This window comes from Pinus tabuliformis, chromosome 1_2 (assembly GCF_031772625.1).
Source record: "Pinus tabuliformis cultivar Carrire ecotype Pingquan chromosome 1_2, CPIR1, whole genome shotgun sequence".
Taxonomy (NCBI): domain Eukaryota; kingdom Viridiplantae; phylum Streptophyta; class Pinopsida; order Pinales; family Pinaceae; genus Pinus; species Pinus tabuliformis.
The window spans coordinates 1,029,719,387-1,029,742,297 of record NC_142298.1 but is presented as its reverse complement, the minus strand read 5'-3'; the positions used below and the strand labels follow the sequence as shown (position 1 = coordinate 1,029,742,297).

The window sequence follows — 22,911 nt, the reverse complement described above, 5'->3', positions numbered from 1 at the left end:
TGTTGTATATTGAACAAAACATTGGTAATATTTATCATTGTAATGATTTAGTGATATTTTCTATTAAGGATATAGAGTCAGTCTATTCTTTGGAAGATTTGAAGCAAGAAATATTATCCCAGAAGGAGGATCTATGGAGCTAGAAGATCCGATCTACATGGATCTCTGAAGGTGATAAAAACACAAAAAATTCCACTATTTTTCCAACTTTAGAAAGAAAATGAACACCATATAGGATATAAAAAACTAGGTTGGGGACAAGATCTCCTCCTTTGAGGAAAAATCTGAAGCAGTTATGAATCATTTCGAAAACCTCTTTACGAAGAGGGAAGGTGGTCCCATTCTTGAAATATTGGAGTCCTAAATCTCTTCCCATAGCGAATCTCTGAGGAAATGAATGATTCAATGGAGATAGTAGTTTTAGAAGGGGAGTTATTATCTACCCTCTCTGATATTCAAAAAATATTTTATTACCTTTCTATGCCTTATTAAAAAAAAAAGATGTTATTACCTTTGACGATTTTCATGTGATATCTTATTACAATGTTATTTATAATATGGTCACCAAAATCATAACAAGTAGATTGAAACCTATCCTAACTTTGTTCATATAAGAGGAGAAATTTGGATTTATGCAGGACCGCCATATCCATGACATTGTTGCACTATATTAGGAGATAATGCACTTGATCAAAATTCAGAAGATTTTGGCCTTCTCAATGAAATTTGACATATCTAAGGCTTATGATTGCATCAATTAGACATTTATCATACTATGTATCGTAAAGCTAGGAATGAAGCCAAATGTGGTCAATTGGATTTTGGGTTGCATAAGGTCTATAAATTTTGCAGTCCTTATCAATAGGAAACCTTCTTCATTTTTTCAAGCTTCTTAAGGTTTACGCCAAGGGTTCCCTTTGTCTCCCTTGTTATTCTTGCTAGTTGTGGAGGTGATAAGTAGACTGATTAAATATGCAATCACAAAGGGTGAGCTTTAGGGAATTAAAGTAATTAAAACTAAACATTCATTCATTTATTGTTATCAAAGGAATTTTGGACAATTCTGAACAGGTCACATGGATGTAGATAAATTTTGGTAAATCTTTGACTCCATGGGCTTATTTCTCTAGTGATTTTATTTCAATAGAGCTCATATGGAAGATGGCTTCAAGTAACTTGGCTTTAAATTAAATCCTAATGCATATTATAATGTGGATTGGGCTTGGGTGATAAAGAAAATAGAAGCTAGAATTCTCATATGGGTGAATAGATTATTGTCGAGAGGTGGATGATTGATTATTATAGCCTGTAATAAAGGCCATTCTAATGTATTATACATATCGTATACTGATTCCGAAATGTGTTTTGGAAGATCTACAACGTGTTTGTTTGTTTCCCTTCGTTAGGTGTGAGGAATAAGGATGGCATTCCCTTGGTGAGATGGAATTTTAGAGCCAAAATCGCTAGGTGGATGGATTTTGAAGCAACTTCCATTGTTTTGTCAATATTTTGCAACAAAGAGTTTATGGATGCTTCTAAATGATAATAGTTTATGGGGAAGGGCCACTTGTGGAAAATATTTCATAGTAAAATACATCATTAAATGGATTTTTGACCCAAAACAATTGGAACCAAATGAATCTATTATCTGGAAAGAATTCATGAGGTATTTTACCTTAACCAGAGTTAGGGTGGCGTGGAAAATTAGAGATGGAAAGATGATTCATATTGGACATGATCCTTGGATGAGTTGTGTTATACGAAATTTATGATTGCAGACAGAGGTAATTTCCCTAGACCTAGTGGACTGGTCTAGAACAACAAAAGGAAAAGAATATAGAGTTTTCCTTAGAGAAATTCAAGAATGGGAAATAATCCTACTTGGAATACATCAAAAACTTTACTTTCCTCCTTTCTTGTAAGCTCCAATCGTAGCTCCAAATGCTATAATTAGAACCTTCACATACAACTAAGACAAGCCAAGGATCCACAACATCTACGTAGCATAATTCAATTACTCTATTCAATGAATTAATAAGGAATTGAAATACATGAATGTAAATGTAACACAACACATATAGGAAAACAAGATAATATTTGTATTAATAGAAATAGGAGAGAGTTTACAACAAAAAATAGTAGTTTATCTTGCAGAGATCTACCCAAGTTGACTTTTCCTTCCTTGTTAGAAAGAACACCTCATTGTCACCCTAATGAATAGGGATGACGACTCCTTTAGATTCAAGGAAAAAACATGATGGAATGATCCATCTCGAAAAGCCAACATTGATGCAATGAATGGTAGTAAATTTATAAGATATGGATGGTAGTTTAGGATTTACCATAATCAGCATGAGATCCACTTATGATGCAAGGATGAGCTCCAGGGATAAGAGGTGATGTCTACAAGGTAGAACTAGATAGGACTCAAGATTCTTATCTAAGGTAAATGGTTAAAACAACCCCTGAAATCTTATGGAAGATGAAGTTTAAGAAATATTTTTAATTTCCCTAAATTTCTAGAATCAACACTCCCCCAACAAAGAGAAACTAGTGTTGACCAATTCTGGTGCAGAAGGGAGAAACCAGCACTAAGCGCAGGTGGCTAAAGGGGTAGGATGTGATGGGGCTAAAAAAAATGATTTTGAGCAGTTAACCACAGAAACTCAGACTTTTTATAAAGATCATGCTTAGGGCTTTACGTAGGGATGATAAAAACATGTTCATGAATGTGGATTGATCCATTTTTTAGGCTTGTTGACCAGATGTGACAAAATTTCCCATAAGATATTGCCTCCTAAAGCACAAAGTTAGAAACGATAGTTGATGATTGAAGTGCTTTACCTTGTGACAAGTCTGGATCAAGAACAACTGGTCGATATCATCATTTGTTACAATACATTTTCATCATGATATATTTGTTGAGGGAGGCATACCCATGTTTAACACATAAGCTAACATTACATGTACAATGATCAAGAAGTTTTTCTACTGGTGACAGAGAGTGGACCCATGCTTAGATGAATGTCAATATGATCATGGGCATCATGCTTTGTAATATTGCATTAATCCTGAAATTGTAGCCCGGATGGATGGAAGTAGATATGGCATCTTCTATCTCATTCACTCGACCATGAAATGTATGAGTCTAACCATCTGAATAAATGAGCTAGAGTCAAACATGGTAGACACCATATGATTACTGATCAATGATGTAAGTCATCGACTGATGTGAGAGAAACCACTAATGATGTTAATGAATCTCAAGGCACTGTAGTAAAATCCGTATGGTGAAAATGAATGAGTTGAAGTCCAACACCACACAAAATCTTTCAGTCGAAGGAAAATGATGTAGATTTGTTGCCAAGAGTGAGAAAGCTTTCCATTGATGTATGTAAGCCCCAAGGTACCAAAGGGATTTTCTAAGTCAACTTCTTGGATAATGAGCTAATGTTGACAGGAAGCAACTCATTGTAGGAGGGCCTTATAGTATTCGCCATCAACGACATGAAAAAAGTATCAAGATTTGAGATAAAATGATACTGATGTGGAACTGGTTCAAGAACAACATACATAAATGAAGGATTAGGAGTATTGTAGTAGATATCAACTGAAGGAATTCTCTTGAACATATCGACGACACTGAATAGATTTGGAAACATTGAGCCAAAACCAAATGCAGAGGCTTTAATATGGTGTGATGAACCAAAAAGGAAAGAATATTCCCCTACCCAACAACCACGAATATGAAGTGGAAGAGTGTCATGTTCAGGAGTGACTCACTACCATTAATAGGTAGAGTACCTTGTGTTCCCAATTTCCCCAACCATTTCTAGTTAGTAACTCTTTATTTTTTAACAAGCCTGAGGAGGATAACATATGCTTTATCTTTAAGTTCATCCTTCATATGAATACCTCAGAGTTTTTTTAATGAACCATGAGAAGAAGTGGTTTGGTCCCATCATGTTTGATGGGTCCATTGTTGTTTGATTATTTTACAAGTCCCACAAAGGTCTAAATTGGCTCCTTTTTCATGTTTAGAGAGTTCGAAAAAGAGGCAAAAAAATAAAACTCCAAAGGTTCCTTTTCATAAATAGTATCTTGGTTCTAAAAAGGAATAAAATGATACTTAAGAGAACCTCTTATCCATGTTCCACTAAGGTATTCCTTTTTTGTAAATAGTTTATCTCAGTCCAGAAAAGAGTTAAACTTATAGTGAATAAACATATTTTAATTTACTTTAATGAGTTCGAAAAAATAATTGCTCAACAATATTTTCATATTTAGGGAGTCTCAAAAGAGCTAAAAGAGGATTCCAGGGTATTCCTTTTTCGTGAGTTTACAGAGGCCAAAGAAGTGATTAAATTATGCTCTTTGGGAAAAATGAGTTGTTTCAATTCAAACATCATTAAACCCATCAAACAACTATTACTTTGCTCAGAACATCACCAAAATATTAAAATATCTAATACATGGTAAAATTAAATCATATTTAGGTAAAAATAATAAAATAATCATGCAAATGGCCATAAATAGGAAAAAGTAATTTCATTTTTACCATTTTACATTTTACCTCTTAGTGAGTGAGATCAAAGTGCATTTTTCCCCCGATATTCAAAAATTGATTGCGGCCAATATGAAGGATCATTTCAAGTGTCGTAACTTTGAATTAGGAGATCTCACCTTCCTCTTTCTTCTTACAGTTCCTATTTTTCATTTCAAGCATATTTTTTCATGTTTTGGGTGACCAAGGATTTAATTTTATGCCCTAGCTCTAGCGCACACCAACAATCTTGAAAGGTGCACTGGGACAAAAAAAATTGAACTGTGGAGGGTGCCACAGTGCACTATCTCCCTTTGGTAGGGTGCACTAGGTGCATTTCAAAAAATTGTTTTGCTTCTTTCACTCAAATTTCTCTCAGTTTTTAGCATGGAATTTACTCTAATGATTTCTCTTGTAATGTTTCAGGTATCCATCAAGATGAAATGACTTTAATTTGGAAAGAAAGAGAACATGAAGTCCAAGACATGGATGCACCCAATGATCCAAAAACCATATAGGCATTGAAAAACTGTGGGCTTCTGAAGTTCTTTTGGCTTCCTCTGATGAGACAATAGATGGAACTAGTGGAGTATGTCTTCAGGGCATGGGATGTTCAAGCACATGATTTCAGGCATGGACCATCTATGCTCAACATGCAGGTGGAAGACATTTATTTATTGATAGGTTTATTGAGGAGAGGTGCTCCTATGTCATTAGCTAGTTTGAGGAGGGGTGGAGATCCTATCAAAGGCTATATCACTTCACATTGTAGACCTCGATCCAAACCAACCAAAAATGAGAAAATTGAGATAAAGGATGTGGTTCATTTTCCTTTGAGGACAATCCTGTTTATTATTGCTAGATTTTCTTGTAGTGCTACCTTGCATTTGGATAACAGGTACCAAATGCAGTATGCTTTAGAGTGCATAAAGTCGAAAATATTTAACTGGAGCAAGGGAGTACTAGCAAACATGAAGGAACAACTCACCAAGGCGAAGGATGAATGATTGAAAAAATTTAGGTATGTTTCCATTTTGATATCATTTTCCTAGGAGTGGATTCCATTATTCTAACCATAGCATTTCTAGCTCGAGCTCCTAGATACAAGAATCCCAAGGATGACATGACGGGTGAATCTCATGTTTAGACATTCAGGTCCATCGTCTATGAGTTACATGTTAGTCTTCCTCTGATGGATGTGCATGAAGCTCATTATGATTGAAGACTATCCATATGCTGGGATGGATTTCCATGGGGATCCAGAGCTCATGATTTCATATGGCGAGTTATGGGATGCTATAGGTAAAACAAAATGATTTTGATCATTTTGTTTGATTTTTAGGTTTTACAATTTTTTTAATTTTTATGTATCTGAGACTAACTATCGATTTTTTACATGCATATGTTGGACCCGTTTGAACAATGGGTTCATCCTATCTTTAGTGTGTTGGAGACCCACAACAGGCACTAGTTGGAGTACAAGTTATTGCATGGGGACGAGAGGTAGTGTAGAATCTAACTGTGGCTAAGATTCTTGCAAAGGTCGAGTGATAGGTGGAGGGATTGACCCAGGGCATAGTTGAGACTAGGGTTGATCAGATCCTTATGAGACTATAGTGTAACACTATTGATGTGCCTGTTTGTATCAGTCAATTGTTATGCAAGATGGCTCACGTAATTACTTTTTATCATGTGAATCGTCAAGATTAGTCTACTAGGAGGCTACGTAGTCGTATTTTGACTACATGTATATTTTTTATATGATAGGTTGTGTGTCCATATATGTCTCGGGCAAAATTTGATATATATACAACCATCTACCTATTGATGCTTATTATGCGTTCTATTATCTTGTTCAATGTATGTGATGTGAATTGAATTTTAATTTACATATGCCACAAATGTCTATCTAAAACACGATTTTCCAATGCATCTATAAATGTATTTAAACTTCTAGGGATGTGTTGCTATTGGATATAATAAAAATGTCTTTCCAAGAGGTGAACCCTTAAGAACATATAGAGTATAGTTGAACTTATAACTGAATAGAAAATTTTCAATTGTATTACTACAAGTTGTGAGTCAAGTCTGATAACTATACGATAGATACCATGAGAAACAAAATTAGACAATAGTTCAATCACTACGCTATACTCAACGATTGTATTGGTAGAACAACTTATACAAATCCCTTATAAACTCACTAACTCACCATTCAGAGCATATAGAACCCATGCCACATAACAAAGGTTCTGATTACTACGAATAATGCCATCAGCATAACCAAAATATGGTTGAAGGGATATCGACATCTGTAAACCAAATGCAAACATGATTAAAAGAAACTATAGGAAACTCTGAAGGGAACACACTACAAACATATTCAACACACCTATATACATCATGTACACAATTAACTACACAAAAATAACTTAGGAATATTATTTCTTGAGGTACAACCCATTTCTAGGCTATGCTAATGAAACTCCATAAAAATAAAAAAGCTTGTAGGCCCCCTTAGCAATAACATGTTTAAAAATGTATGGGCCTAACCACATTGGTTCGAACTTCCCAGATCCTAACTTATCAGACTCTTGGTCATACAATAGGACAAGGTCACCTTCCGAGAAAGCATAAGACTTGACATTATTATTGTATTTTGCCTTAATCCATTTCTTGTGGGCCTCATTAGCCATCATAGCATCATGTTTGGTTTCATCTAAGCATGTTAGATATAAGAGACACTCTTGTTCTACAAAAGTGGCAGGGAGGATTTCGACAACAAGTTTTAGAGATGGAATTTTTCACTCAATAGGAAGGATTTATTTTAAACCATACACCAATTTAAAAGGTGTGAATCTGGTAGTTGTCTGAACATAGGTTCGATATGACCACAAGGTTGTATAAAGGATAAGATGCCAATCTAAGTTGTGGATCCCTATCATGCGCTAAAACATTTTTTTTAAATTTTCTTTTATTGCTTCAATTTTCTCATTCGCCTGAGGGTAGTAGGGAGTTGATATTTCATGTTGGAGGCCCAACTTGGCAATGAGTTTAGACAACATGTGATTACGGAAATTTTTACCATGGTTTGTAACTATAGCTTGTGGTACACCAAACCTTGCAATGACATGATTTAAGAGAAAGAGAGAAATTTTTTTGCCAATGTTATTATGTGTAGGAATCGTCTCGACCCACTTGGTAAAATAGTCTACCCCTATTATGTAGCCATGCCCCCAACTGAGTGAGGGTTACATGTCATAAAGTCAATGCCCCATTTCGCGAAAGGTCCAATGATGATAACAAGGTGTAAAGGAGCTACTGGAGCATGGGTTTTATGGTCGTACAACTGGCAGGCATGAAACGTTTGGACCACAAGGATGCAATTGTGAAACATAGTAGCCCAAAATTAGCTAGCACATTGTTGAAATTCGAAACTAGGGCCAAATTTCACTTTGGAAAAATAATTTGATGGAGATTATGATTGCATTAAATTCCTCTTTTTGAGAGGACCAAAATTGGCCTAAATATCATCAAATTTGGACAAGGGAAAGTGTATTTGTAAATTATAAGCCCACATGTGCATATTTTATCAGGTCAGCCCTTAAGCAGATTGGACATAGTTCGAAGGCTATATATACAAGTGACCTCAACCTCATTTGGATTTCCTAATGAGGCATTCTTATATTCTATTTCTTAGTTTTGGATTTGTAATGTCCCTATAATACTAGTGATTCCCCCATTACTATTGTCATTGTATCCCTTACTGTTATTTTTGTGCCCCTATTGTCCCCATATTGTTAATATTGTGCTCCATGAAGCCCACTATTGTTATTTTTGTGCCCTTATATTATTATTGTTATGTCGACTTTGACTATATTGTGACCCCTTAGACTCCTATATATAGAAAGGAGGTTTTTTCATTTGTATCATCTAAGAATTGTTCATTTGTGTAATGTAAATGAGGTTTCCCCCTCGAAGAGGCTGATTTCTAAGTCATTGATCTATCTTTTCTATCTTTTTGTGAGCTGGTTTCATAACATTTGGTATTAGAGGTTTGGATTCTAGTGTTTTGCTTCTCCAAAATAGGTCATCATGGCATTTTCACTATAACTTTTTTTCTATGATGTTTCATAAGCTAAAAAAAACCATTTGAGCCGAAATCTCTAGGATCCTTGGGTCCAAATTTTGGATCTTGTCTCGTTATATTTTCAGAGATATGATCCAAGGAAGTTAGGGTTTTTGCAGGCTCTTGAATTACATCCCAAACAAGTGACCTTGGGAAAATTTTCATAACTTTCTCTCTGAGTATCATATTGAAATTTATTAAGAGGTTACAAAAAGAGGATGGACTATAGTTTTCTGTGCATCATTTTCAGGTCCGAAGGTTTAAGCAGTGACACATGGCACTTTGCACAAGTTCGTTCTATGGGAAAAGTGTATAATCAGGACATCATGGGAGATTGGGCATAATGGTTTCGTGGAGAATCCAATTTTGATAAGACTTATGGCATTGGAAATATAACTTAGAGGGTTACCACATTTCACAATTTCAGACCTTGGAGATCCGAAATTTCAGAGATACATCAGACACAATATCAAGCTCCTCCAAAGTGAAAAGATGTGTGTAGTTTTTTTTAAATTTTGCATAAGTTTGGTTTGAAAAATTAGTTTGAAGGAATTCAAAGGGCATAGTGAAGCATAATTACGAGACCAAGTGAAATAAAATTCTCTCACAAAAAGTAACAGAAACTAAGATGGATGGTTTAAAGAAAGATGTGGAAGCTAAGATGGATGATGTGGAAGCTAGATGGATGGTTTAAGAAAAGGCATGGAATCTAATATGGATGGTTTAAATAAAGGTGTAGAAGCTAAGATAAATGATGCGGAAGATAATATGAATGACATAAAAGCTAAGATGGATGGCATGGAAGCTAAGATGGATGGTTTAAAGAAAGGAGTTGAAGCTAAGATGGGTGGTTTAGAAGAAAAACGTAAAGGAAACATGGAAGATTTGAAAACAAATTTGACAAAGTTTCCATATGAAATGCTTACTAATGGTGAAAGGGTAGTAAAAGAAACTCATGCTGAGAAAAAAATAAATGTTAATCATGATTTCATAGATTCTAACGTTGGATCGAAGACCCACCATGTTCCAAATATTGATATGAGGAAGTTTGATGGAAAGGATCTTGTAACATGGATACTGCAAATGGAGCAATATTTCGATCTCCATAATGTGAAAAACACACAAAAGGTATGCATTGAAACTTTATGTTTGGAACCAAATAAGTTTGTATGGTATCGATGGATTTGCTCTCGTAAACAAATTGTCACTTGGGAAATTTTTACAGATGAAATGATAACACATTATGAGGATACAAAAAGCATCAGTTTTTTTAGCCAATTGATAAATCTCAAACAAAAGGGTTCAATGATGGAGCACATTGAGGACTTCCAAAATTGAATATAAGGGTAAAAAGTATTCCAGAGGAGCATAGCATTGATGTGTTCATAGGGAATTTAAGGATAACATCCAACATGAGGTTTGCCTTTGGGAACTTAATTCATTGGAGAAGGCATTCAGGTTGGCAAGAAAAATGGAAAGAAAAATTATGGAAACAAGGAAGCCTACAACTCGCAATTATAAAGATGGAAGTGTTGTTTCCCCTATCCTTCCACAACCTACAAGGTTGACACCACAACAATTGGAAGAAAAAAAATAAAAATGGCTTTGTTACAGTTGTGATAGAAAATACACTAATGGTGATAAGTGTGCTGAAAAGAAATTATTTTACATAGATTGTGAAGAGGAGGAAGAAAAGGAACAAGAAACGTCAAAAAAAGAGGATATACACCAGGAATAAACCCTAGAGAAAGAAGAAATGAATCTGACCATATCTTGTAATGCATTGGCTAGAATTACCACTCAAACTATCAAGATAGAAGGAGATATCAAGAATAAAAAGGTAATAGTGTTGATTGATTCGGGCAGTACCCATAATTTTATTCATTGTAAGATAGCCAAGGAATTGAATTTCTTCATATATCTAGCACCAGAGTATCAAGTGATGGTTTCAAGTGGAGGAACCATAAATTGCTTTGGAAAGTACCATAATATCAAGCTATCCATGGGAGAATATGTATTGAATAGCCCAATGCTTTCCATTCCAATGGGTGGTGTTGATGTTTTACTAGGAGTCCAACAGCTACAATCCTTGGGTACAATAGCCTTTAATTTTCAAGAACTTCTCATGAAATTTTCTTCAGAAAGAAAGGAAGTTGAATTAAGGGGTATCACAGGGAAACTGGGAAAGATAATAAACTCTAACAGAGTGAAAAATCTTCTAAAGAAAGAATAATGAGGTGTAGTTGCACAATTATGTTTACTAGAGGTTTCAACATCGAAATCATTTATTTATCCAGATCTCCAAAAATCCTTGGATAATCATTCCAAGGTATTTGAGACTCGCAACGGCCTCCCACCTATTCGTGATCATGATCATGCTATTCATTTAATTCTAGGAAGTGTTCCTACAAACATCAGGTCTTACAGATATCCCTATGCCCAAAAAGAGTGAAATTGAATTTATGGTTGCAGAAATGCTAGAGGTTGGTATAATTCAACATAGTCAAAGTTATTTCTCTGCTCTAGTAGTATTGGTTCACAAGAAGGATGGATCATGGCACATGTGTCCGTATTATAGGGAGCTCAACAAGCTCACTATTAAAGATAAATTTCCCATTCCTATCATTGATGAATTGCATGGATCAATTTACTTCACCAAGTTGGATGTTCATTCAAGATATCATCAAATCAGCATGAAGACTGAAGACATTATGAAAGCAACATTTAGAACTCATGAGGGTCATTATGAATTTTTGGTAATGCCTTTTGGCCTTACCAGTGCACCTTCCTCATTTCAAGGTTTGATGAATTCCATTTTCAGACCCTTCCTTAGAAATTTTTTGTTAGTATTTTTTGATGATATACTAATCTACAATAAGTCTTGGAAGGATCATGTTCAACATGTCGATAGGGTGCTCAAACTATTGTAGGAGAAATAATTATATGCCAAAAGCTCCAAATATTTCTTTGGAGTACAAGAGGTGGAATATCTGGGTCATATTGTATCTCATTAAGGTGTTAAGGTAGACCCTAGAAAAATTAAAACCATTAAGGAATGGAAAAACCCCACATCCATAGAGCATCTGCGAGGATTTCTCGGGTTGACAAGGTATTATCGCAAGTTTGTTACGAATTATGGGAGAATAGTAGCACCTCTAACAACATTATTGAAGAAAGATGCATTTTTATGGACTCCAGAAGCAACAAAGGCCTTTGAACATCTTAAAGAGGCAATGTGCCAAGCACTAGTCTTAGCTATGTCGAACCTCACAAAAACCTTTATTGTGGAATGTGATGCCTCAGGGAATGGAATTGGTGTTGTTTTAATGCAAGAAGAAATACCCATTGCTTTTGAAAGTTGTGCAATCAAAGGAAAGTATTTACACAAAGCTATTGATGAGAAGGAAATGTTGGCAATACTACATGCACTTAAGAAATGGCGACCCTACCTAATGGGAAGACACTTCAAGGTAAAAATAAATCATGATAGTCTCAAATAATTTTTAGAAAAAATATTATCTTCAAAAGAGAAGGAAAAATGGGTCATAAAGATGTTGGGTTATGAATTTGAAATCATCTACAAAAAAGGGAAGAAAAATGTTGTGGTAGATGCACTCTAAAGAAACGATGAGGATGTGGAAGCATTACTTTGCGCCATTTTTGTTATCCAACCAGATTGGATAAACGAAGCAAGGGATGAATGGAAGAATGACAAAGAAGTGTTGGCACTCATTGAAAAGTTACAACAAGATCCTAGTACATCTAATACATTTAGTTGGAAAAATAATTTGTTATGGTACAAATATTGTTTATACCTATCTAATAATTCCCAACTCAAACAAAAAATTCTTACGGAATTGCACACCTCTCCCTTAAGAGGGCACTCATGATTTCTAAAAACTTACCACAGGGTTAAGAACAATTTTTTTTGGGATGGCCTTAAATCGGATATTTAAAATTTTGTGGTGGAATTTTTGGTTTGCCAACAAAATAAAGCTGAAACAAGTAAGGCCCCAGGTTTATTACAATCTTTATCCATTCCAAGCCAACGTTGGGAGGAGGTTTCAATGGATTTTATCTCAAGTTTACCCAAGTCCAAAAGAAAGAGTGTTATCATGGTGGTAGTTGATAGACTTACTAAGTATGCACACTTTTGTACATTATCTCATCCATTTAAAGCGAGTATAGTTTATACTACATTTATGGAAACCCAAAGATTATTGTAAGCGACAGAGATCCCATTTGCACTAGAAATTTTTGGACAAAATTATTTTCTTGTCTTGGTACTTAGCTCATATCTCATCTTATCATCCTCAATGTGATGGGAAAATTGAGATAGTAAACAAAATTTTGGAAGGATATCTTCATGGATTTGTATATGATAAACATACACAATGGGTCAAATGGTTTCTTCTGGCTGAATGGTGGTATAACACTTCCTTCTATACTGTAGCAAAAATTTCCCCATTTATGGAACTTTATGGATATCATCCACCATCCATCACATCATATTTAAGAGAAAATTATAAGGTTCAAGTAGTGGAAGATCACATCGAGCATCAACAACAAATTCTCCAACTCTTAAAGGATAACCTCACTTCGGCACAGAATGGAATGAAACAACAGGCATATCAACATCGTAGTGAAAGAAGTTTTGATTTAGGTGATTGGGTACTCCTACGGCTACAACCATATAAACAAATTTCCCTCAAGAAAGATAAGAAGGATAATAAATTATCACCAAAGTATTATGGTATGTACAAGGTGTTGAAAAAGATAAGTACTATGGCATACAAATTGGAGCATCCTGCAGCTTCCTGAGTGCACCTAGTTTTCCATGTTTCATGCTTAAAGAAGGTTATAGGTGACAAGCTCCTAGTGCAAACAATATTTCTAGAACTTGATGAGGAAGGAAAAATCATATTGGAACCTAAAGCATTCACAGAAACAAGAAATTGACAGCAATGAAATCGATCAATTTGAGAGTATCTCATCAAGTGGAAGAACTCACCCACTGAAGATTCCACATGGGAGGATGATAATTTTATATAGAAGCATCCAGAACTACTCAACCATTGAGGAAAACACTTTTTTGAAGGAGAGGGGCATGTTAGGTCCCTATAATATTAGTGATTCCCCCATTACTATTGTCATTGTAGCCCTTATTGTTATTGTTGTGCCCCCATTATCCGCATATTGTTATTATTGTGCCCCATAGAAGCCCACTATTGTTGTTTGTGTGCCCTTATATTATTATTGTTATGTCAGCTTTGATTATATTGTGACCACTATGTAGCCATGCCCCCCAGCTGAGTGAGGGTTACATGTCATAAAGTTAGTGCCCCATTTCGTGAAAGGTCCAACGATGATAAAAAGGTGTAAAGGAGAAGCTAGAGCATGGGTTTTATGGTCGTATGTCTCGCAGGTATGACACTTTTGGATCGCAGGGATGCAGTTGCGAAACATAGAAGCATAGAATTATCCAGCACATTGTTGAAATTGGAAACTAGGGCCAAATTTCACTTTGGAAAAATAATTTGATGGAGATTAGGATTTCATTAAATTCTTCTTTTCGAGAGGACCAAAATAGACCTAAATATCATCAAATTTGGACAAGGGAAAATGTATTTTTAAATTATAAGCCCACATGTGCATATTTGATCAGGTCAGCCCTAAAGAAAATTGGATACACTTGGAAGGCTATAAATACAAGTGACCTCAACCTCATTTGGATGTCATAATGAGGCATTCTTATATTCTATTTCTTGGTTTTGGACTGCATAGCTCTGAGGAACATTCATGGAGAATGGGTTCGCACGAAGGAGAAATTGTAGGGTCCAAAGCTCGCATTTCTATTTTAGGGTTTTGGGCCTCAGTTGCAGGCATGGAATAGAGAAACCTTAGCTATGGTTGTTCATTGAAGGCTCATCCATCTGGCTGAAGCTTTTTAGCTACACACACAACACATCCTCCATGCGACTGGCATCTAAGGTTTCTGAGTCACAGTCACATGTTTTCCAAGGGATGATTTTGATTGCAGTCACTATCTTACAGGATCAAAGGAGCAACTAGAACCTCCTTATCATATGAATGACTCCTCCATGTGACTGGGACCTAAATTTTCAAATTTCATTTGTCTGAAGTTTTTACTCATAGACCGCGGTGTTCAATAGTTGATCCCTTATAGTAATAGTTCATTATAGGCTTCTAAATTAGGGTTTTTAGTATGAGCATTGATGGGTTGATGTCATGGATGTTGTCTAGTTTATTTTGTTGGATAGTTGTATGGATGAAGATATGGATCATTGTAATCTCTTTTGCTGAATCATTTAATTAATACCTAATAAGAAGAATAATTTTAAATAGTTTTCCCCATAGTGGGTTTTGCCCTAGTCACTGGCCAATCCTGGTGTCTCTATGTGTGAATTTTGTTCTTCTATTGTTTCTTTATGTTCCACTGCATTGATGATCATGATGTTGTTCTTTCTACATAGTTTCATATGTTGTTGAATAATAAATAATTTTATGATGTTATGGGGTGAATTTAATGTGTAAATTAAGAAATGAAATTACCAAAGAAAAGAAAAATATATCCCTAAGAAAAATTAACATGGTCTCAAAGTTGGGCTAAAGAAAAGTCATGGATATCACCCCTTTGATGACACCATTGAAGGATGCAAGAGAGGATGGTGGAGATGTAAAAGAATAAAAGGGTTTGAAGGTAACCAAAGGAAATTTGTATATTAAGGTTTGATGGAGGTTAGGTTTTGAGAGAAGCCCTTATTTATTGCAAATATTTGAGATATGAAATCTAGAAACCCTAGCATGATCAATGGGAAATTTTTAAAGCATTTTTGTCAAATTTAATGAAGCCCTAGATGGGATAGTCTCTAGTAGGCCTAGTTTTTTATAAAGTTGGTTGAAATAGTGAAGGAAACATTGTTAATGGAAAATGATGGCTTTTGAAGGATGGTTCAAGAGGGAGATGATCACATCTCATTAAAGATAAGTACTTTTTGATTTATGATGCTCTGTTATGTCTTTAATTTTGTTTAGACTTATGGATCTGATTATTGTTTTGATTATTAATTATACTTCCTACATGTATATTTGAGTATTTGGATTATTATAACCTCCTCATAAGTTGTGATAAGTGGACCCTTCTCGAGGATCATGGCCAGTGCAGGAAAAGAAAAACTAGAGTCGGAAAAGGTAAAAAGGAACTTGATGAAAAGGTGTCAAAGTGCTACAAGATGCCTATGTAAAATAAGAATATGCACACATATTTGAATACTACAAGGTATGCATGGTATATTGTTTCAATGTTATGTTTCAACTATAATATTGGATGGCAAGGTAAGCCCTAAGGTATGATGAGAATGTATCCTTCACAAATGGCTCACACATACATATGAAAGTGATTTTGATTCATGGTTCTTATGATGAAATGATGCACTTGGTATTTAACAAGTATATTGCTTATTATACATGATGAATTTAATGATTCTATGAAGCTACTTTGAAATATTTATTTTTGATATATTAATATACTTGATGTTTGGCCAACATCTACTATTTTTATATCTCGATCTCATAAAGAAGGCTTGTACATTGATCCTTATATATGGTAGCTTGACACTATTGATAATGCTTTTTATAATCATGATAACCATGATGATGAAGTAGTTGATGCTAGCATGTAATAACCATGATGGATATATGTTTTAGAACCAAATATAGTTCAAATCCATTATCTAATAGTTATGCTTATACATGGCAGTATTATAGACATATTGATGACTTGAATGGTGATGATTGAAGTGGCTTCCCATTTAGAGGGAGAATCTCTCCATAATATCCCTACACCTATTATCATTTGCATTATATGATTATTTATTGTTGAAGTAAGATTTATGAACATGAATATACGAATATTTGATATTGTTGGTTTGGAACAAAGTTCTGCTCTAAGAAGAAAGAGTTTTCCTTGCTCTAAGCCTCAGCCACATGGAAGCAAGCCTAAGGGTGTGTTTGTAACCTATCAACTGCATAGAAGAAGGCCCATGCATGCGGTATGCCTGTAGGACATGTTATCACCCTAAAATTTTTGCTTCTAAACTTTGGAAAGTTTGCCTTGTTTCTAGTCATAGTCTTATAATAAGTTTTGAGTCATCTCATCTCAATAGTGTCATTGTCTTTTCCAAATAAAGTTTGACAGCCTCATTCCATGTCCTAGAAGCCTCACCATGTGTTTTGAAAGTCATATGTTTAGGCATTTTGAATTTTTTTTGAAATTAGCTATGAATCCACATTTTCGTAGTGCAGATAGTGTAAAAAACTAGTTTTGCGCTATGAAATCACTGAAGCAACCTTTTTTCAGCAGAAAAACTGTTTTAGGTAGTCAACTTCCAGGAGGTCGTTTGAGCAGCTGAAAGCATGTTTTGGAAAACTGAAAGAGGTTTTTATTCCTAACATACTGAACTACAAAAAAATCTTTCAGTTTCTTCAAATTCATTATAATCTGGGAGAAATGGATGACCCAACTTGCGCTACGAAACTGTTGTAGGTGCAGTTTTTCAGAAATCAGAATTTCTCAGTTTACACGTGTTTTTCAAGGACAGATTCTGGACAGCTGGAGAAGTGTTTTGAAAAACCAAGAGAGGTTTTTGTTCTAGACAACATGGACTACAAAAAAATCCTTTAGTTTTGTAAAATATGTCATGGATGAGAATATAAAGGCTCTATCCTAAGTGCTAATTTTCAAGGATCCTAAACCTAAAAATAGGGAAACATGTTCCCTAATTTCTAGGGTTTATCATCAGCAGTAAGGTGACAACGTGGGAGGCTTCATCAAATTCAACCTCATGAGGTTGCAACTGTCAAAGAATGCATTCAATGTTTAGTTAAGGTGGTTTAGTCATAACAAGGAGTTGTACTCCTAATTGTATTAGGACTCTAGGACTGTTAGTTAGCTGTCAAATGCATTTAAAGGTTTGTTTTATGTTTAGAATAGGTTTCACTCATAGCAAATTCGAATTCTCTTGATGTGGGATGAGGGAATCCATGTTGTAAATGCTATATATAAATCAAGAGGTTGAATTAGGAAGGGGTTGAAGACTTTTTGGCCCAGCTGCTGCATTATGCTATGAACTATAATTAGTAATGCATAGAGGTTTTCCTAAACAGATATGAGTTCTCATGGGGTTAATGTTGTCTTGATTTATATGTTACTTTGAATAATTTGCAATAGATCTGATTGCTATTACTTAATATTCACAACCATGTGCTCTGACTTCATTTAGAAATGAGATGACTGTGTCTTTTTGCATTTTGTGAGTAAACTATCTTTGAACTACTAGCAGTAAGTTTCATTGCTATTACTCAAAATTCATAACCCTATGCTCTGACTTCCTTTAGTAATGGAATTTTTGTGTTTAGTAGTAGATCTCATTGCTATTACTCAGAATTCACAACCATGTGCTCTGATTTCCTTTAGAAATGAGATGACTGTGTCTTTCTACATTTTGTTAGTAAACTATCTTTGAACTACTAGCAGTAAGTTTCATTACTATTACTTAGAATTCATAACCCTATGCTCTGACTTCCTTTAGTAATGGAATTACTGTGATGACCTATTTTCTTGAGTGAATTATCTTTGTTTGAAAACCCCATTTGCCTCAGCTTTCATGTCAAGAAACCTTGCCACTGAATTTATTGACTTGTTGACTCCATAGCCCAATGGGAGAAAGCCTTCATCTTTTCAACCTACAAACAAATCAAACCAAGATAGAGTTAGCCATATATATTATCATCAATCAATATCATTAACCTTTGAGAGAGCCCTCTCAGGCTGAGGAGGCTAAGCCTCAGCTAAAATATTGGTTTGAAATAGTTACACTGAGATAGTCTGATTAGCAACCTATTAGGGTCCTACTTTGGTGATAATAGGACACAAAAGTAAAGCTTTGTGCATGCAATCATAAGTTCACCTGAAGGATGAAAATCCTATGAACATGGAGAAAACAACATAAACTTCCATGAGTAGGGAAGTTTGAATATTTGACTTTCTAGAAAGAATGTGAATATGTTGACTAAACTTATGTTTGCAGGGGACCATAATATGCATATCAATGTGTCATTATGATTTAACCATTTAGGCCTATGTATGAAAATATTTGATAACAGATGCAAGGGTTTGAATAGATTTAGTTGATTTCTATAGATAAGCAACATTTAGAGTTTTGACATGATGCTTGATGAACATTTATAACTTTGAGTTGATGTTGAGATATGTTTTGGGCTATAAATATCACTGTGATAGAAAATTTGGACAAATGATTTGATTTGATGACTGATGAGTTTCCTTGATAACAATGCTATATGTGCATAGTGACTTTCAGTGACTTATATATTGGTATTCAATAGATATTATGTGTTGAAATCATTATCTTTGAAACATTGGTTGAAGTATAAACAATTGTGATTTAGTATGCACCAATCTCACTGTGAATGAATGAAACTTGTATGAATAAAATTTATATGACTTGTCCCTAATGTATCCATTCATATTTAGTAGAAAAACTTATTCATGCTATGATCATGAGGATGACTTGATAAATTTTGATTGGATAGTGCTTGGTAAATAAAAATTTGTTGTAACTTCATATTTGGATATGATATATAACGTACCTTGGTCCAAAGGTTTTTTTATAGTCATATTGATGAGTTTGATATCAATTTAGATCTAACATATAAGGCTTGATAAGCTAACTTGGTTGATTTGATTGCATAATATTGATTTATGTAAGGATGAGCATATTGGTTTGGTAAAGTGTTATGTTTATGGAAATCATTGTATGAAGCAAGCTCGTCAAGCTTGATATGTCTACGTTGATAGTTATTTGGTCAAGTGAGGATGATGTTCTTCAACTTGTCCTGACGATGAACCACACTGGTTGGTTCGAAACGCGTCGACAAAATACTGATTATGTGATTTTGCTGAAGATTATCTATACAATGTTATGGATCACAGAAGTCTAAACTCCTTAAAATAAAATCTATATAATGAAGCTATTAAAGAAAGTGGAAGTGCAAATCCTTCGACACTTCGATCAAATTTCAAGAAGTTATGAAAATATATTGTTGAAATTGACTTGGCAACCGATAGTTGACTGAAGCATTGATGTTCCATGTGAACACCCATCCATATATTCTGATTCAATGCGTGATTTAGCTGCTTCATACACATTGAGTTACTGTTGAGCTTACTTCAAGATATTTGCATGGGATGATCTATTTTTGGTCTGAGACATTCTTCCTATGATATGTGATTGCATGGGTGTACCAATGTTGTTTGGGATCTTTTTTGAAGATATAATCACACTTGGGTGTTGCCTTAGTATGAAATATGCCATGATTTTTTGGAGATTTAAGCACAACCGAGGTTGAATACGATGTTTCTAGCATGACTAGCTATGAGGCAAGATGAAGAAGCTCTTTAGAGAGATGTTTGAGCAGGTTCTGGATATAACGCAAATATATTTCAATGACAAAGAGTGGGAACCAGTTGGTAAAGAATCCCATATATTTTTGAGACTAAGATTCATTCATATATTGAGATAGTGTTGATCTATGAGTCAAGCTTAGGCTTGTGGTTTCTCCCTCCATGAGAAGGAAGATGAATACGGTATCCTTTTTGTGATATATATATATATATATATATATATATATATATATATATATATATATATGTTTTTGTTCTAATATGATATTTGATTTGATGACCTGTATGAACAAAAGACTGCTACTATTGAGACATGATGATTTCCAGATATGAGCATGATGATATACTCCTAATATATAGAGAGCATCACTAATTGAGAACACTTAGCCAACTCTCCCCCCTTGTTTGACCACTCAAGATGTGAAATTGAGATGGAGGGCTCCCGGGGTCAAAGAATATCTAGAAAATAGGGTATCACCCCTATCTATTACCCATAGGGTTGGAGATGTTTCTCACTTATATTTTTCTTTGTAGATTATACCCCAGTTGGCATCATACCCATAAGTCAGGCTTGTTGGGATTGTCCATCCCCATCTGGCCAACAAGTTGAAGAGGCTTGAGGCATGTGATCCTTGCCTTTTGGTAAGTGGGGTTTCTAGACCAAGCTTGGATTATGATGCGGGTGTTCTACCACATGACTATTGAGGGTCATTGCTAGGAATATTGGTAGGCAATAGGATGGGTTGAGATGTGCTCCCCTATATCACCTATTGCTCTAAATGGGGTTGTATATTTTTAGGTCCCCCATGAGATTATGGGTTGAGATGTTCTCCTTGATGTGGTTCTAGGTTGAGATGTGATCCCTGTTGATATGCTCTCTAATGTTGATGTAGGTCATAGATATGGCTCCCTGCTAACGTTTCTTGGATGGTAGCATTGGGCTCCCTGCTGGCACTAATTTCAGGTGGTAATAGTGGCTCCCCAATGAATAGAGGGTGGTAGATTAGGCTCCTCTCTGATATCAAATTATTCTTCTTTTGGACTTGAGCATGTTCAACATACGAGCAGGGAAAGTCAAGAGATAAGTAGGAATAAGTAAAAGATGAATCGATATCAACACTAACGATATGTGATGATGAGATTCTTGAGATTGGATATGATTTGATGATAGGATGCACATGACCTGATGTAGGTGGAATTCCCCCTAGTTGAGAGGGAGTGTCGAAATTGGAAACTAGGTCCAAATTACACTTTGGAAAACTCATTTGATGGAGATGATGATTGCAATGAATTCCCCTTTTCGAGAGGACCAAAATCGACCTAAAGATCATAAAATTTGGACAAGAGAAAATGTGTTTTTGAATTATAAGCCCACATGTGCATATCTGATTAGGTTGGCCCTAAACAAAATTGGACACCCTTGGAAGGCTATAATTACAAGTGACCTCAACCTCATTTGGTTATCATAATTATACATTCTTCTATTCTCTTTCTTGGTTTTGGCTCGCACAGGTTCCAGGAATGTTCGCGGAGAATGGGTTCGCATGAATGAGAAATTGCAGGGTTTGAAGCTCGCATTTCAGTTTTAAGGTTTTGGGCCTGATCCAGGTGGCTCCAGACACTCTCAAAATTTAGTAGTGGCTATGTAAAATTTAAAAAATAAAATTCCTCATATTGAAGTGAAATGAGGACTAGATCGTTGTGCTCGTCGCCCTGATTCGAACTGTGGGAACAACAATCAAAACCAAGCTCGTATGCTCAAGTTATAGTTAGTGAAAGTTATGGTCAAACTTTGCCAAGTAATATTCTTATCGTGGTAACATTTGGTAGCAACCCAGTGCATGAAATCCTACCATTAGAATAGGTGAATTTGTTGCCTACTAATTTCCCAGTGACCCCTAAAAAACCAGTCGAAAAAAATGGCTAGTTGTTTTATTAAAAACAAAAAAATAAAAATAGGGGTGGTGGGTTTCCATCCTCGCCACCCCCAGAATCATCATGTTATAACACACAAACAAAAATCAAATGTGATTGGTTAGAGGGCGGTCAAACCCCGCCGACCCCAAACCTCAACATGTTACAATGACCGTATCCATTGTAAACAATACCATATTAAATGGGCCGACGAGGATTAAATCTTCCTGGCCATGTGGCCGACCCACTCCACAAGTAGCCAAACCAAACACCAAACCATATGTCATAAATGTTAACTGCTTCATACGAAGTTTCAACTACTGGTCAATACAATAAACCATAACTGTGTTTGTTGGGAACCGTCGTGACATATAACTACCAAACCACATCATAGGTAACCACTTGCCAAATAAAAACTTGGATCGCGACATATAGTATGACTGCCAGATATATAATAACCGCTAGCCAATATTAACCGCCAGGCCTTACCCATTGTTTAAAATTGGAGCGGGCAAGTTTTGAACCTGACCTGTCTTCCCACTAATGCGTTGACTCCACCATTGGGCGAACGACCCATATGTTGGGGAGTACACCCAAAAAAATACATATAAAATCAAACTATTTGTTCAACGGGGGGTAGAGCATGGAGGTATGGGTGAAACCCTAAGAAGGTAGACGGTATGAAACCCTGAGCAAGGAGAACCATGAGATGCTAAAAAGATTCCCTTGCCAGAATTTGACAAGCTTATAGTTATTTTTTCACATTTTCTCTCTAGGAGTCCAATAGTGTAGTTTGTTTCTCCATCTAAGAAACAGGAATTT

The 22,911-nt window shown here is 35.4% G+C and overlaps 1 pseudogene; it reads left to right on the top strand.

Annotated features, from left to right (window-relative positions):
- Window positions 1–21,764, top strand: part of LOC149209634 (protein PPLZ12 pseudogene) — a 43,005-nt pseudogene extending 21,241 nt beyond the window's left edge.
- Window positions 21,765–22,911: the final 1,147 nt, after the last annotated feature.